Genomic DNA, 16,327 nt, shown 5'->3' on the forward strand with positions numbered 1-16,327 from the left:
TTCTTTTTACTTTTTATAGTTATTTAGTACATAATTGGAACTAAGAGTACCGGTGCCTTCTTTAATTAAATTTTTCAGGGCACACAAAGTAACAATTTTACCTGTATTACATGTTACAGAATTTGTGAAGATGAAAATGCTAGTAGACAGCATAGTACAGACAGATCCAATGTGTGGTGTTTGTATTTTGTTTTCATGATCTTATGTCACATTGTTAAACACCTCTGCTCATTATGTGTTTACTAGCATGCTGGGGAAGCTGGGGCTTTGAATTCTTTCCTCGTTTCCCTGGGGTTACTATAGCAACTCTTCAACTGCCATTTATTGGTTGGTTGTTGCTTTTTGCTGTGGCAGCCAATCGGAAAACATTTTAAATTGGGGTCACACGGTGGTGATGAATGTTGCTTTGTATTAACCCTTTGCTGCAAGGAGCTTACACTTATCTTTGTTAATCACTTTTTCCAAGCAACACACACACACACACATATATATATATATATATATATATATATATATATATATATATATATATATCATAGAATAAGATGCTATATCAAAGATTGCAAGTCTTTTCAGTTTCCTATTAAAGTGCATTCTATGGGATCTATTCTGTTATATTTTTCCTTTCACACGCTGCCAAGTGTTACTTCTGTATATAAAGGGGACCCATTACATTTTTCATTACAGTAGTACAGGCTAATTTTCTAGAGCTCATATACTTGTTTCATATTATGGTCATTGACTGGACACTTACCACAAATATCTTGTCAATATGTATGGAAAACCATAACCAGGTTTTCCCACCGAACTCACAAAATATTATTATGTACAGGAAATACTGCTTTCTTATAAATCAGACACTGCACCAATACATCAAAATGTAAAGACGTAAAATGTACCATCATACACACTGCAACAATGTTGTACTTTAGTGATTGTTGTAATTAAACTTGATTTCAGAAATTATTTTAAAGTGCTTTTCAGAATTCTCAAAATTTACAGGTGGCATGGACAAAATTCCTGATCATCCTTTTTCCTGAGATTCTTTGTTTACAAGTAAAAATCTTTTTTTTTTTTACTAGAAAATTACTTAGAACTCCCGAACCATATAGATTTTTTTAGCAGAGGCCCTAGATAATAAAATGGCAGTCGCTGCAATTTTTTTATGTCACAGCGGTTTTTAAAAGGCAATTTGTTGGGAAAAAATTAACTTTAATGAATAAAAAAAAAAACAATATATTTCCCCATTTCATGGTAAAATATGAAAGATGATGTTACGCTGAGTAAATAGATAGCTAACGCGATGCTTTAAAATTGCGCCCGCTCACGGAATAGTGCCACACTATGGTACTTAAGAAAAAGGTGACGCTTAAAATTTCTACAGGTTACCAGTTTAGAGTTACAGAGGAGATCTAGTGCTAGAATTATGCTCTCGCTCTGACATAACTCACATGTGTGTTGCGAACACCATTTACATATGTGGGCGTGACTTACGTATGCGTTCACCACTGAGCGGGGGGGGGGGGGGGGCTTTTTAGAAATAAATTGTATTCATTATTATTAAATTTATTTTATTTGTTTTTTCACACTGTCCCTTTAAAAAAAAAATGTTTTAACACTTTTATTGCTTTCACAAGGAATGTAACTATTCCTTACAACAACAATACGGCATGACAGATCCTCTTTATGGAGAGATCTGAATCCCAAAACTCTCCTGTACCCTTAAAAGCAAAAGATTAAAAAAAATAAAAAATGTTTTTGATCTTTTGCTTTAACCACTTAAGCCCCGGAGGATTTTCCTGCTAAACGACCAGGGGGTATTTTGCGATTCGGCACTGCGTGACTTTAACAGACAATTGCGCGGTCGTGCGACGCTGTATCTAAACGAATTTGGCGTCCTTTTTTTCCCACAAACAGAGCTTTATTTTGGTGGTATTTGATCACCCGTGCGATTTTTACTTTTTGCGCTATAAACAAAAAAAGAGCGTACATTTTGCAAAAATAACAATATTTTTCACATTTTTTTTATATGAAATTCCCCCCCCCAAAAAAATGTAAAAATCAAAATTTTTTAAAATTTTCAGCCAATTTGTTTTATGCTACCTATGTTTGGTAAAAAAAATCGCAAAAAGCGTATTTTGATTGGTTTGCGCAAAAGTTATCGCGTTTACTAACAAAGGGAAAGATTTTTGTCATTTTTGGTGTTTTTTTTTTTAATGTGTAATGGCGGCGATCTGCGATTTTTTTTTTGCGGTACTGCGACATTGGGGCGGACAGATCGGACCCTTGACTGACATTTTTGACACTTTTGGGGTTACCAGTGACATTTCTACAGTAATCAGTGCTATATATATGCACTGTTACTGTAAAAATACACTGGTAGTGAAGGGGTTAACTTTATTTGGGAGGGAGGGGCTGTGTGTGTCCCTAGGGGCGTGCTTTCTACTGTGATTGGCTGTGGCTTGAGCTGTAAGGACACTGATCAACGGATCTACATAGTAGATCCATGTGATCAGTGTTTTTATAGCGAGGAGAATGACAGGTGGCTTGTTTACACAAGCTGCCTGACATTCTCCCTCTCCCCCGCCGATCGCCGAGTGACCGGCGGACATCGGGTCCGCTGGTCACACGCGCGGGGGGGTCCGTGACCGCGCGGGAGCGGGAGCGCGCCTCCGCGGGCGCGCGCTCGCTCCCCAGAGCCTCACAGGCGAGCGACGTAGACCTACGTCACTCTGCCTGTGAGGGGCTGACTGCCGCAGTAAATATACCGTGAGCAGTCGGCAAGCGGTTAAAGAAAGAATGGCCTTGTGTTTACATGCCGGAACCGGAAGTGACGCCATGTGTGTTACTAATATTCCAAAAAGGAAAAAAAAAAAAAAAAGAAACGTCTGCACACCCAAAGGCAACCTCCTTAACCACCTCAGCTCCAGAAGGTTTTACCTCCTTAATGACTAGGCCATTTTTGTGACTCGGCACTGCGTTACTTTAATGAAAAATTGCGCGGTTGTACAACGCTGTACCCAAATACAATTGATGTCATTTTTTTCCCCACAAATAGAGCTTTCATTTGGTGGCATTTGATCACCTCTGCGGTTTATAGATTTTGCGCTATAAACAAAAAAAGCAACAATTTTGAAAAAAACACAATATTTTTCACTTTCTGCTATAAAACATTCCCAATAAATTTTTTTAAAAAAATCTAATTTTTTGTATCAGTTTAGGCCAATTTGTATTCTGCTTCATATTTTTGGTAAAAAAAATCCCAAAAAGCGTATTTTAATTGGTTTGGGCAAAAGTTATAGCGTTTACAAACTAGGGGATAGATTTTTGGTCTTTTTTTTTTATTTTTTGTTTTTATTAGTAATGGTAATGATCAGCGATTTTTAGTGGGACTGTGACATTGCAGCGGACAGATCGGACCCCCTAACTGGCTTTTTTGACACTTTTTGGGGACCAGTGACATTAATACAGTAATCAAAAAAATATGCACTGTTACTGTATAAATTACACTGGCAGGGAAAGGGTTAACACTCGGGGTGATCAAAGGGGTTGAAGTATGCCTAACTGTGCTTACTCACTGTTTAGGGATGGGGGGGTTCTGTGAGAGGTACAGAGAGATCGGGGTTTCGGCTTAGCTGAAACTTCTGATCTCTCTCTGCCTGTGTGACAGAAGACTCGCCTGCTCTGTTTACATAGGCAGGCGGGTCTTCTGTTCGTTTCTCTGACGATCGCTCCTCCCGCGGCCCGCTTCCCGCTGTGCCGGGACCGCGTGCACAAAATCACGTAGATCTATGTGATTTTGCGCAGCCAAGCCGTCCTGCCACAGTAAATCTGCATGTGGCGATCGGCAAGTGGTTAAATTTCTTATGAAAAAATGAGCATCACAAATCCCCCAACATCATCCCACTTCCCCTATCCACACCCCATCCCACCAACCTACCCTCACCTATAATATCTCTCCCAGACACTAGAACAAATAACCCCCTCCTCTAAAATAGATGCAGCCCCCCCCCCCACCCAGAGCTGAGACAAGCTACCCTAAAAAAAAACCCCTAAAAGTTCCAGCTACCTGCATCTGTCATAGGTAAAGGATAAAACCTGTTCAAGCTGAATGCCGATGCCACCGACATTCAGCTCAGTGTGTACTAAGCTTTAGCCTCTGTATGATCTGCAACTGCTTTGGTGCTACACATGTGATCTGTTATCACACCAGCCATTTGATGGTTTGACAGTTTGTTTGAGAGCACAAACAACTGTGACAGTTAGGCCTCATGTACACAGGGCGTTAGAAAAAAACCGAGCTGCAGAGTCCCCCAAAATCCCCCCCCCCCCCCAAAATCCATACCAGACCTTTATCCAAGTATGCAGCCCGGCAGGTGAGGAAAGTGGAGGGGTTGAGCAAGTGGCCCCAACCCCTCCTGGCCCATACCATGCCACATGCCCTCAACATGGGGGGGGGGGTAGGTGCTCTGGAGCAAAGCACCTTCTTCCCATGTTGATGAGGACAAGGGCCTCTTCCCGACAACCCTGGGTAGTGGGGGTCTGCGGGCAGGGGACTTATCGGAATCTGGACACCCCCTGTAACAAGGGGGCCCCCAGATCCCAGGCCCCCCCCATGTGAATGAATATGGGGTACATTGTACCCCTACCCATTCACCCCAAAAAAGGCAGTGTAATGTAAATAATGACAAGAGACGGTTTTAAGAAGTCCTTTATTAAAAATCTTCTTCCGATCTTTTGCCTCCGGTCTTCTGCCTCAGGTCTTCTCCCTCTGATCTTCTCCCTCCGGTCTTCTTTCGCCAGTCTTCTCTCTCCGGTCTTCCCCCTCCAATCTTCTTCCTCCGGTCTCCTTCCTCCAATCTTCTCCCTCCGGTCCTCCTCCGACGATGTCTCCCGTGATCATGGCTTCTTATATAGCCATGGTGGCCTGGCCACCCTGTGACATCACCCGGAGACCCGCCCCCTTGTGTCATCGTGCATCGTCAGGTGACGACACAAGGGAGCAGGGTCTCCGGGTGATGTCACAGGGTGGCCACGCCCCCATGGCTATATAAGAAGCTGCAAAGAGCGGAGCCGCATAATCACGGGAGACCTCGTCGTAGGAGGACCGGAGGAAGAAGATTGGTGGAAGATTTTTAATAAAGGACGTCTCAAAACCGTCTCTTGTCATTATTTACACTACACTGCATTTTTTGGGGTGAGTGGGTAGGGGTACACAATGCAACCCATACTCATTCTCATAGGAGAGGGGGGTCTGGGATCTGGGGGGCCCCCTTGTTACAGGGGGCGTCCAGATTCCGATAAGCACCCTGCCTACAGACCCCCCACAACCAATGCCCAGGGTTGTCGGGAAGTGGCCCTTGTCCTCATTAACATGGGGACAAGGTGCGTTGGGGTGGGGGGGTGCAGAGCCTGCCCTGTTTCAAAGCACCTACCCCCCCCCCCCCATGTCGAGGGTGTGTGGCATGGTATGGTCCAGGAGGGGGTGGGGCCTTTTGCCCAGTGGCACCTTCTCATACCTGATTTAAACCTTAAATTGCAGTACTACCATGTCTTGGTTGCGTGCATTGCACAGCAATCATGAGTTTAAACCCCTTTACACCGACCGTACCTTAATATGAAGCCTCACTGGACTGGTCTTTTTGCCATAGGACTGCATTTTTGCATATCTCCCTTTGTGCGGGGAGCGTGCTGCACGGCACACTCCCAGCACAGAGACAGGGGTCTCACCTAGAGCCCCAGGCCCTGTTCTAATGATCGGGGTCCAGGGGGGCCACCTGATCGCTGTGATAGCCTCTCATTGGCTATCACAGTTATCAGTCACAATGAAGAACACCCCTGTGTCTTCTGTCTCTGTGAATGGATGAGACAGATACATTGTGTCTTTCTCTGTCCTTGCAGAGATAGAAAAACAAAAAACAAAATTAAAGTTCAATCTAGGCCAGCCCCAGGGTTAGGCTACGCTCACATGTGGGTGTAGCGGATCGTGGGCAGAATCACATTGATTCTGCCCGCGACCTGGAAATCATTGCAAATCGCGGGACGCCTGTGCGATGCCTGTGATTTGCAATGGCACCCCAAACGCTGTGCGATGTTGCCGCGATTTCCACCTGCCAAATGGCGGTAACATCGCACAAACAGAATCGCTGGACGCATGATGCACAAAAGAAGCTCTTGTGCCTTTTTTGGGCGTCATGCGTCCAGCAATTCTGTTTGCGCGATGTTACAGCGATTCGGCAGGCGGAAATCGCGGCAACATCGCACAGCGTTTGGGGTGCTATTGCAAATCACGGGCATCACACAGGCGTCCCGCGATTTGCAATAATTTCCGGATCGCGGGCAGAATCGCGGTGATTTTGCCTGCGATCCGCTACGCCCACATGTGAATGTAGCCTCAGTGATTGGGTCAAAGGTCAGGGTCAGTATTTTTTGGGCATTTTTTTTTTTTTTTGTATTTGTGTCAATTAATGTCGGTGTGTTTTAGGTAGGATTAAAAAGCAAAATATGCACTATTGTTTCTGGGCTGTACTACGGGTATAAACAACAACAATTAACATACACATATGTGGTATTGCTGCGATCGTCAGGAGAGAATTTATTTTGGGTTATTCTTTGATGGTAGGTTATGGTAGTAGCAAGAATTATGTAATTCAATTTAAAAAAAAAAAAAATGTTTTTTTCTTTTAAATATTTTGGGCCAGTTTTCCTTAGATAATAAAAAAAATCAGGAGACATCCCTTACCATTTACCACCAAATGAAAGCCCAATTGTTCCTGAAAAAAATAAGGTATAATCCACCTGGATGCACAAAGTAGCTGTGATGAATGTACAGTTTTACTAATACATGTTAAAGTTGCACAACTGGTCTTAGGCATATTGCCTCCTCACCACCCGCCAGCACACTCGGATCGCTTTTCAGAGGCGCATTGCTGCGCTTGTGAATTGTGCCCCAGAATGACGTCAGTTTGATAAAATGCGTAGGGCGGACGACACGCTGATGTCATCGCTTACCATGAGTCCCGGAAGTGCGAGTGTTTGTTCTTCATTCCGGCTGGCGAGATTTGTAATGTGCTTTTAACCTACTGAAATGTGAGTGTAATTCCTCTATTTTAAATAAAGTGTCAGTGGATTTTATACTATGTAGAAAACTTTTTTGTTTTTGAGCTTAGCAACATGGATATTCTAGCTGGATGCTTTCCCTTATGGTCCAGTGAAAGTCTGCAGGAGAACACCCTCTAAAGGCACTGGCATGGCAATGAGCCAAAAGCTTTATTGGCCTCCTGTAAAAAAGAGGTCCAGTACTGCTGGTAAGCTGGCATTTTTTTACATGTAAGATGGCGGTATCTCTGGTGGTCAATTGCACATGGTGATAGATGTAGGCTGCAAAATATTCTGATCGGGAACCATATGTGGTGAAGTGTCTTCAAGCTCAATTTTAATTCTAACTTTCTGTCACAACACCCATTGGGACCTTTTTGATTCATGTGATAATCTTTGGACTTTATGTGTATATTTTGTGTGCTTATGCTTTAATTATCCAGCATGGCTAACCACCATTGCTAGCGTGACTCTGTTTTTTATATTTGTGAATGGGCCTTTAGTTGCATTCGTCACCCCTAGGGCACGCAATCAGGTAAAGTTAGTGATGGTAAAACATAGGAATGTAATTTAAGTCTATTGCTAAGCGCAGCAAACCAGCAGGAAAGCTGCAGGTACACTGTACTGCACCCCGAGTGTGGGTACACTGCAGCACATCAGTGTGAAAGCCCAGTGTATTACTTCACACTGACCCGAAGATCTCTTCTTTCCTGCTGCTGGCACCACTCTGGAGACAGGCGGGATAAGAGGTAGAGTGCAGTTGGTATCACTCCGTATGGGAGAGGAGCCAGCACTACAGAGGAGACATCGACTTATGGGACTCTTGCTCCCTACTACAGCTCCATCTTTATAAACTTTTGCAGACGCCATTTTTTCGTTTTCTGTCATTTTGAAAGTGTCAATGATGGAAAAAAAAGCTATATTTTTCCATCTTTCCTTGGCTTCTTTATGCACATTAATACAAATTTTTACCTGGGGTGCCCAAACTTTCGATCCCCACTGTATATAGTTGTAAATAAAATGCACTATTTATCTTTCAAATAGTGTTTATCTTTTGTTCATTGACGGACACAGCTCCTGATCTTCATAACTGTTGGGTTAAACTGCAGAAGTAGGACACCACTCCCTGCTATAGGTACTCAGTTTTTTTATGCCTAGTCAGGAGTAAGGACCTAGTTTCTTGCTGGGATCTCTGGTCCTGGCAAATTTTTTCTTTTTAGATAGAAATATTTTCTCCTGGATGGGCTGGATAATGTAGATCCAGTGGTCACCCCAGTCTGGCCAGTACGCGCGCAGACCACAGCTCTGCGCTAGGTTGGCCGCGACATAGCCCCACTGGATGGGGGCTGGCCTGCGAGTTAAATGCCTCGACCGCATACAACTGGGACTCGGCCCGAATTGCAACATTCCTCCTGGCCGACAGCCCCCCATTTCGATGGAGAGGGGTTCTGTCTAGAGCGGTGCCCACCCGGTTCCTGGTATTGTTGATAGCTGTCCCCCCTTTCCCCTGTAGGGTTTTGGGGTGGACATCGGCCCCTCCTTGGGATGGTCGGACCCCTAGGTTCCCCTCCTTCCCGGCAGACACCCCCTTTCATCTGTCCCCCATCCTACCCCCCCTCCACTTATCCACTTATGCTGGGGCTGTTTGGGTGGTCTGGTCCACCTCCTGGGGTGCGGGCAGGGCGCTATACTGACGATGGGGGCTGGGGGAGTGCGCCGCCAGCAACCGGCGATTGGCTGTGCAAGGGGAGGGGTGTTGTACCTGGTGGGGGCTCCTGCCAGGGCCCCCCATCCAGCCTGGGTCTGTCCTTGAGGCCTAGGGATCCCTCCTGGGTCCCTGGAAGCCTTGTGGCATTGCGCGGGGCTGCCATTTTGTTGTTGCCTGTGTGTTTCTATGCACGGTGGCCATGTTTGTGTAGTCCGGAGGCAATTTTGCAGTGATTTACCATTGAAAATAGCGACGGCCATGACAGTCGAGCCCTGCGGGCAGCGATTTCTGCAGTGGGAGCCCCTGGTGCTGATTCCTGGATCTTTTTACTTCCTGGTTGCTACCCGTGCAGATTATCCTGGTGTTTCTGCTGGGTGCTGAGTCTGGTGGGGTTCTCTCCCTCTCTGCTGAGGATTGCCTTATGTTTTTGCCTGGCGACTGGGTGGTGCTGCCAGCGCATTGGGGGTTGTCCCATGCAGTTTTTTTTCCACCTTTTTTGCGGGGCCCCCCTAGTGACTTATGGAGTCTTTGGAGCACATATTCCACCTGATCTCCTCTCTGAGGCTGCGGAGCCCTTCAGGTCCCAACTATCCTTCGATGCACTGACGGCGGTCCTGGAGTCCTTTGTGTCCCAGGTGGAGGTGGCTTTTGGGCGACAGGCTAGCATAAAGTGCCCCCCACTGCCTTCCCCCTCCCCTGTCTCATTTGTCTCATCAGATCCTAAATCTGGTTCAGCCACCGCCAATGTGGGTCACCCTGCTGGGTCTGCAACCACGCGCCCAGAATCCTCTGATAGTGATGATGATTCCTCCATATTTTCAATCACGCACGAAAAGGCGCTAGTGGTCTGGCAACCCAGGAACGGGCTTCTCCAGACCTGTGGACAAGGCTCCTTCAGCATGAAGGTGCGCCCTCACCCGTATTGAGGGTAGGGGGGGCATCTTCCCTGGTACAAGACAAGTGGGTTCACAAAGTCATTTGGTCTGGCTCCAAGATCAAGTTTTGCCCTTTCCTTCCAGCTTGCACCTGTCTCCAGACCACTTACAGGGTCTGTTTGGGGCGGTACAAGACCTGTTACTTCAAGGAGTGATTGTCCCGGTTCCAACTTCGGGACGTTTTCAAGGTTTTTACTCAAACCTGTTTACAGTTCCCAAGAAGGAAGGCAAGGTGCGTCCAATCCTGGGCCTCAAGGAACTTGTGCGGGTGCAGAAGTTCAGAATGGAGTCCTATCGCACGGTGGTGTCATCCCTGCGTCAGGGTGATTTTCTTGCCTCTATCGACATCAAGAATGCTTTCACACTCCGATATGTGCCGGTCACCAGCGCTTCCTCCGCTTTGTCGTGGGAGAGGAGCGTTATCAGTTTGTGGCATTACCCTTTGGTCTTGCCTCTGCTCCACGGGTCTTCACAAAAGTGTTAGCACTGGTGCTAGCTTTGTTACGCCAATGGGGGATTGCGGTACTGGGCTACTTGGACGACCTCCTTCTAAGAGCGGAGTCTTCTACTGCTCTTGTGCAAAATCTGGAGATCACCATACGAACTCTGCGGGAGTTCGTCTGGTTTCTGAATTTTCAGAAATCTGCTCTGGTTCCGTCCACAAAGCTGGATTATCTGGGTCTGACTCTGGAGTCGGCCTTAGCCAGAGTGCTTCTTCCTCTGGACAAACTCCAGAAATTGAAGGCTGCAATTCGTCTCCCGCTGTCCAGCAGATGGTCATCCCCCCGGACTTAAACGTTTGCACAGTTTCATACGAGGTCCCTGCAAATGGAGATTCTGGCCAAATGGGACAAGACTCCACAGTCTCTGGAAGTCAGATCCGGCTGAGTCGTGGAACGAAGGAGTTCGTGATATGAGGGCTTCGTTCTCTGGTGTGTCCCTTGGGAAAGTCCCCCCCCCCCTCCCCATGTATTGGACAGCGGTCACCATGGATGCCAGTCTGTCCAGCTGGGGAGGTGTCCTTGGCAAACATTCTGTTTAGGGGATCTGGACACTGGAGTCCAGTCTAGCGATCAATGTTTTGAAATTCCAATCGATCAGACTGTGTCTGGATCATTTGACGGATCATCTTCAGGGATGCCCAGTGCACATTCAATCGAACAATACCGCAGCCATGGCTTATGTCAATCACCTGGGGGGCAAAAGAAGTGTCCTGGCGGCTCTGGAGGTAGCCAGCATTTTAAGGTGGGCAGAATGGTTAGTTCCAGCCCTCTCCGGCGTACACATTTCCAGGGTGGAAAACTGGCAGGCGGATTACCTCAGTCGGCAGGCGTTGGACCAATGGGAGTGGTCCATTCATCCGGAGGTGTTTCATCAGTTGTGTCTCCGGTGGGGCATCCCCGAGGGGTAGATCTGTTGGCGTCTCGGTTCAACAGAAAGGTGCAGGGGTTTGTGGCTTGGTCACGGGATCCTCTGGCTGACACCACAGATACTCTGGTGGCCCTGTGGGGTCAGTATCGTCTGATTTTTGCCTTCCCTCCTCTCAAGCTTTTACCAAGACTTCTACGCAGGATCGAGGCACAAGGGATTCCAGTCATCATAGTGGCTCCGGACTGGCCTCGCCAAGCTTGGTACACTGATCTGGTGCGTCTGGTCGCCAAATTTTTTGGAAGCTTCCTTTCAGGGAGGATCTGCTGTCCCATGGATCAATCTTCCATCCTGCTTTGCAGTCGCTGGCTTTGACAGCTTGTCTGTTGAACACCAGGTGCTGAAGGATAGAGGTTTATCTGAGTCGGGGATTCCTACGCTGTTTAAAGCTAGGAAATCTACTTCTAGGAAGATCTACCATTGTATGTGGAAGATGTACATTGCATGGTGTTAGTCTCTTGAGGTTCATCCTCGCTCCTTCTCGGTGGCTCGAATCTTAACTTTCCTTCAATGGGTGTTGAACAGAAATTGGCCTTGAGTACCATCAAGGTCCAGGTATCGGCTTTGGTGGTCTTCTTCCAACGAACCATGGCCACACACTCCCTGGTGCGTACCTTTCTTCAGGGTGTCTGACATTTGGTTGCTCCAGTGCGGTCTCCGTTGCTCACTTGGGACCTCAAATTGGTGCTTTCGGTCCTCCAGAAGCCTCCCTTTGAGAATCTTTGGGAGATTCTCTTGCTTACACTGTCTCAGAAGGTTGCTTTCCTGGTGGCTATTACCTCTGTGCGCAAGGTATCAGAATTGGTGGCGTTATCCTGTCATTCACCTTACATGGTGATTCACAGAGAGAATGTGGTTCTTCATCCTTGTCCATCGTTCCTTCCAAAGGTTGTCTCTGATTTTCATTTGAATGAAGACATTGTATTGCCTTCCATGTGTCCCAGGCCTTAACATCTGATGAAAATTGAGTTGCATGCCTTGGATGTGGTCCGAGCAATTAGGGTGTACCTGGCAGCTACGGAGTCTTTTAGAAAGTCAGATCCACTATTTGTGCTCACGAATGGGCCTCGGAAAGGGTTGTCTGCTTCCTCTGCGACCATTTCCAGATGGATCAGACAGACGGTGTTTCAGGCCTATTCTATCAAGAGGTAAGATTCCTCCTTTCCCTGTTAGGGCGCACTCTTCTCGAGCGCTTAGTGCCTCCTGGGCCTTCCGTCATCAGGCGTCAGTGACGCAGGTTTGCAAGGCAGCCACCTGGTCGTTGGTGCACACTTTCACAAAGTTCTATGAAATGGATGTGTTGGCATCTGTGGATGCTTCTTTTAGTCTGCAAGGTTTTGTAGGCTGCTGTTTAGAGGACCTGATCCTCTTCGAGGGTGTATTGTTTTTTTTATCATGTGGGCTCCAGTTGTTTTGCTTGAGCTCCTGGTTCCCTGGTTGGCTACTGTTAAGCCTTTGGAATTTTTTTTGCTGTTCCCACCACTCATGTTTAACACTGCTTTGAGACATCACAATGGTTATGGAGATCAGGAGGATCATTGATGGACAAAGCACCTACCCCTCTGTGGAGTTGTAATTCTTCTGACACTGCTTGTAACTAAACTGAGTACCTATAGCAGGGAGGAGTATACCCCCTGAGCCTGCCCATAGGCGTAGCCAGATTCTTTTTCTGCCTAGTGTCCTACTCCTGTAGGGGGCAGTATAACCCAATGGTTATAAAGATCAGGAGCTGTGTCCGTCAATGAACATCAGAGAAATGGATGTTACGGTAAGTCAAAAATCCCATTTTTACAGTGCTAAACTTTTCATCCAAATTCGAAAATGGTTGCATTTGTAAATGTCAAAAGCCATTATAAAGGAATAGTAGTTGTAAAAAAAAAAAAAAAAAGCACTTTTGGGTTTAACTAATCTTTTTTTCTTTAATTCTCCTTTAACCACTTAAGGACCGGAAGGTTTTACCCCCTTAATGACCAGGCCATTTTTTTCGATACAGCACTGCATTATTTTAACTAACAATTGCGCGGTTGTGCGATAGTGGTGGTATTTGATCACCTCTGCAATTTTTATTTTTTGCACTATGAGCAAAAAAAGCAACAATTCTGGAAAAAAAAAACACCAATATTTTCTAATTTCTGCTATAAAACATTCCCCAAAAAAGATGTTAAAAATCATTTTTTTCATTATTTTAGGCCAATATGTATTCTGCTACATATTTTTGGTAAAACAAATCCCAACAAGTGTTTATTATTGGGTTTGCACACAAAAGTTATCGCGTCTACAAAGTAGGGGAAAGCTTTATGTCATTTTTTTTTTCCTAGTAATGGCGGCGATCAGTGATTTTTAGCGGGACTGCAGACAGATCGGACACCTAACTGAAACTTTTGACACTTTTGGGGTACCAGTGACATAACTACAGTAATCTGTGCTAAAAATAGGCACTGTTACTGTACTAATGACACTGACAGGGATGTGGTTAACACCAGGAGCGATCAAAGGGTAAAATGTGTGCCTAGGGGATGCTTTCTAACTGTGTGGGGGATGGGATCACTGGATGAACACAGAGACCTGTGTTCCTAAATAAGAGGAACACAGGATCCCTGTGTTCATTGCTGACAGAACAGCGGCCTGCTGTGTTTACATCGGCAGACCGCCATTCTGTCTCCACAGGCAGCGATCACGGGTGGCCAGCGGACATCGTGGCCGCCAAGCCCGCTGATTGGCTCCCCCTCTAGCCCACACTAACTGCTACACACAGCGACGTACATGTACGTCGTTTCGCATAACAGAGCTGACCTGCTGCAGTATAACTACAACGTTTTGTCGGCAAGAGGTTAAGGAGGCATGGCAGGGGGTGTGTCCTATGCCTACATAATTTTTCTAATAGGTGTCCCTCGTTCCCATCTCAAAAAGTTGGGAGGTATGTGTACATTTCCCCATCCATGCTAAACAGTGTGGATAGAGGAATCTCCTCTAACAGCTGCTATTGTATTCAGACAGCCTGCACCCTTGGCCCATGACTCAATACCCAAACAGTGACTGCATCTGGTTAAATGCAGTCACTGTTTGGATGGAAATTTTCTTCCATTTTTCAATCAAGTCCATTGTGCCTGGTTGGTTCTGTATGGGTCACCTGCAGCTTGAATTGCAGCTGTTTCAAAAAGGAGTCAGCTTGTATACCCTATCCTTCCTATCCTAAAGAGAGCCTATTAAGCTGGCCGAACACTGCCCAAATATTGGTCAGTTTCTTAGGAACCAGCTGAGATTTGCTCAGTGAGTGACCCTGCTGGTTCTGGTTAGTTTGACAAAGGTCAACTGTTCAATTGACTTTTGTTGAAAGCTTGCTGGAAAAATGTTGGCTGATCAGCAGCTGCAGCCATTTTTCAGGCATTTTAACTGTCGGCAAGCCGGCTGTCAGAGTACAATAGCTGTAGCTGTTGTAGATGTATAGATTGTAGATTAGTCCATCTGCACTGTATAGCATGGATGGAGGAATCTGTTAGTTTTTCATTCATCAGTATATGACCAGCTTTAATTTGCTTGAATAGACAAAGTACAGGTTTGCTCTAAAGCTTTAGGGTTTCTTGTCGTTCAGCACACTCAAGCTCCCTGTCTACCAATTTAAATAATGCCCCGGGCAGTTAAAGAGGAGCAGAGCACGGCACTGTTATGAGAACTACATGACAGGTGCACATTAAAGATTTACAGAGCTACAGGCAAGATATGTGAGCTAATTCAAATGAAAGCTTACAGTATGTGTATTTTTAAAATCTAAATATACAAACAAGTCTTCAATATTTCTTAGCACCAGCACATTGCTTTGCAATAAATGCATCTCCCTGTGCTTGCAGTGTCTCCTTGATATACAGTGTGTCTAATATCTGGTACATATATGTATTTGTTCACTTCCTTACTCGCCTGCATTGAGGTATGATCAGAATATAAAGCAGTGCATTCACTGCTCCACTTTCCCCCTCCCCCATATACTATTTAACCCTTTCTTCTCCATTTTGGTGAGGAAAACTTGTCCTTTTCCTTTGATCAGTTACACACAGTACACAACATACAAACACTTTCAGTTTTTAAAAGGATAATTCAAAGTATAAGTTTTGTTTTTCTTTCTAGCTAGCCATGAACACACCATTGAACAGACAAGCATGGCAATATTAGATTCACATATGTGTTATGCTCACTTGCTTGTCCAATTGTTATGTGTTCCGATACCCAAAGAGACATGAATCCATTAAAACAATACTGCCTCTGCCTGCTGCTATAGTTATTTTGTTTGTTCTTTTTACATTTACAAATTTGACTGGGGTGCCCAACACCTAGATTACTTGCCAATGTACATAAATTGTCATGTAAATGTAAACTTCAGTTCGGTGGAGCCTAAAGGCCCGTACACACGCATCGAAAATCGGCAGTGAATTTTTGTCCGACGACCGATCCGCCGATTTTCGGCTTGTTAGTATGATGCTTCCGACAACCGACTCCGACTTTTCGGCCGAAAAAAATCTGGTGTGCAGGCTATAAAATATATGTCCGCCGTCAAAACACGGCGTATTTTCGTGCAGTCAGTACAGATTTCGACAGGGAAAAATCTAATTAGCAAGTCTGGGCATGCTCAGAGAAGAAAGAACACAAAGAAAGCAAACCAACACATGACATCACTTCTGAAGTAGAATTTTGTCGGGCGAGAAAATTCTTGTGCAGTCTAGGCACATTCCAACCAACAAAACACCACTCTGGACAAAAGACGGACGATCAGTCGGCCAATAATCGTTGCGTGTGTACTAGGCTTTAGAGACTAAGTAACCTCCCCTCTGTAACTTGTACCTATAATAAGGCTTACCTATAGGTAGTGTAAATATCTCCTAAACATGCACTGTAGCCACTGACATCACTGGTGCAAGCGCTCTGAAGGAACAAGCACCCATGCCATTCCTACAGATCCCTGTGCCGTGACAGTCATCGCGGCTCTGGCCAATCAGGTGGTCGGAGGATGCAAACCTGGAAGGAAGATGGGTGAACATGTTGGTTGTCTCAGCAATGAGCAGGCGCCGCTGAAAGGGCTTCGTTCTAAGGTAAGTATATCATAATGAGCTAGTATGTGATGCATACGAGCCCATTATGTCTTTGTCTTACAGGTTTTTTTATATTT

The 16,327-nt window shown here is 45.6% G+C and overlaps 1 protein-coding gene across 4 annotated transcripts in view; it reads left to right on the top strand.

Annotated features, from left to right (window-relative positions):
* The window catches only part of TNK2 (tyrosine kinase non receptor 2), a 362,744-nt gene that overhangs the window by 164,653 nt on the left and 181,764 nt on the right, over positions 1–16,327 (top strand). The window lies entirely within an intron of this gene.

The sequence above is a fragment of the Pelophylax lessonae genome (genome assembly GCF_965119305.1).
Source record: "Pelophylax lessonae genome assembly, chromosome: 3".
NCBI lineage: Eukaryota > Metazoa > Chordata > Amphibia > Anura > Ranidae > Pelophylax > Pelophylax lessonae.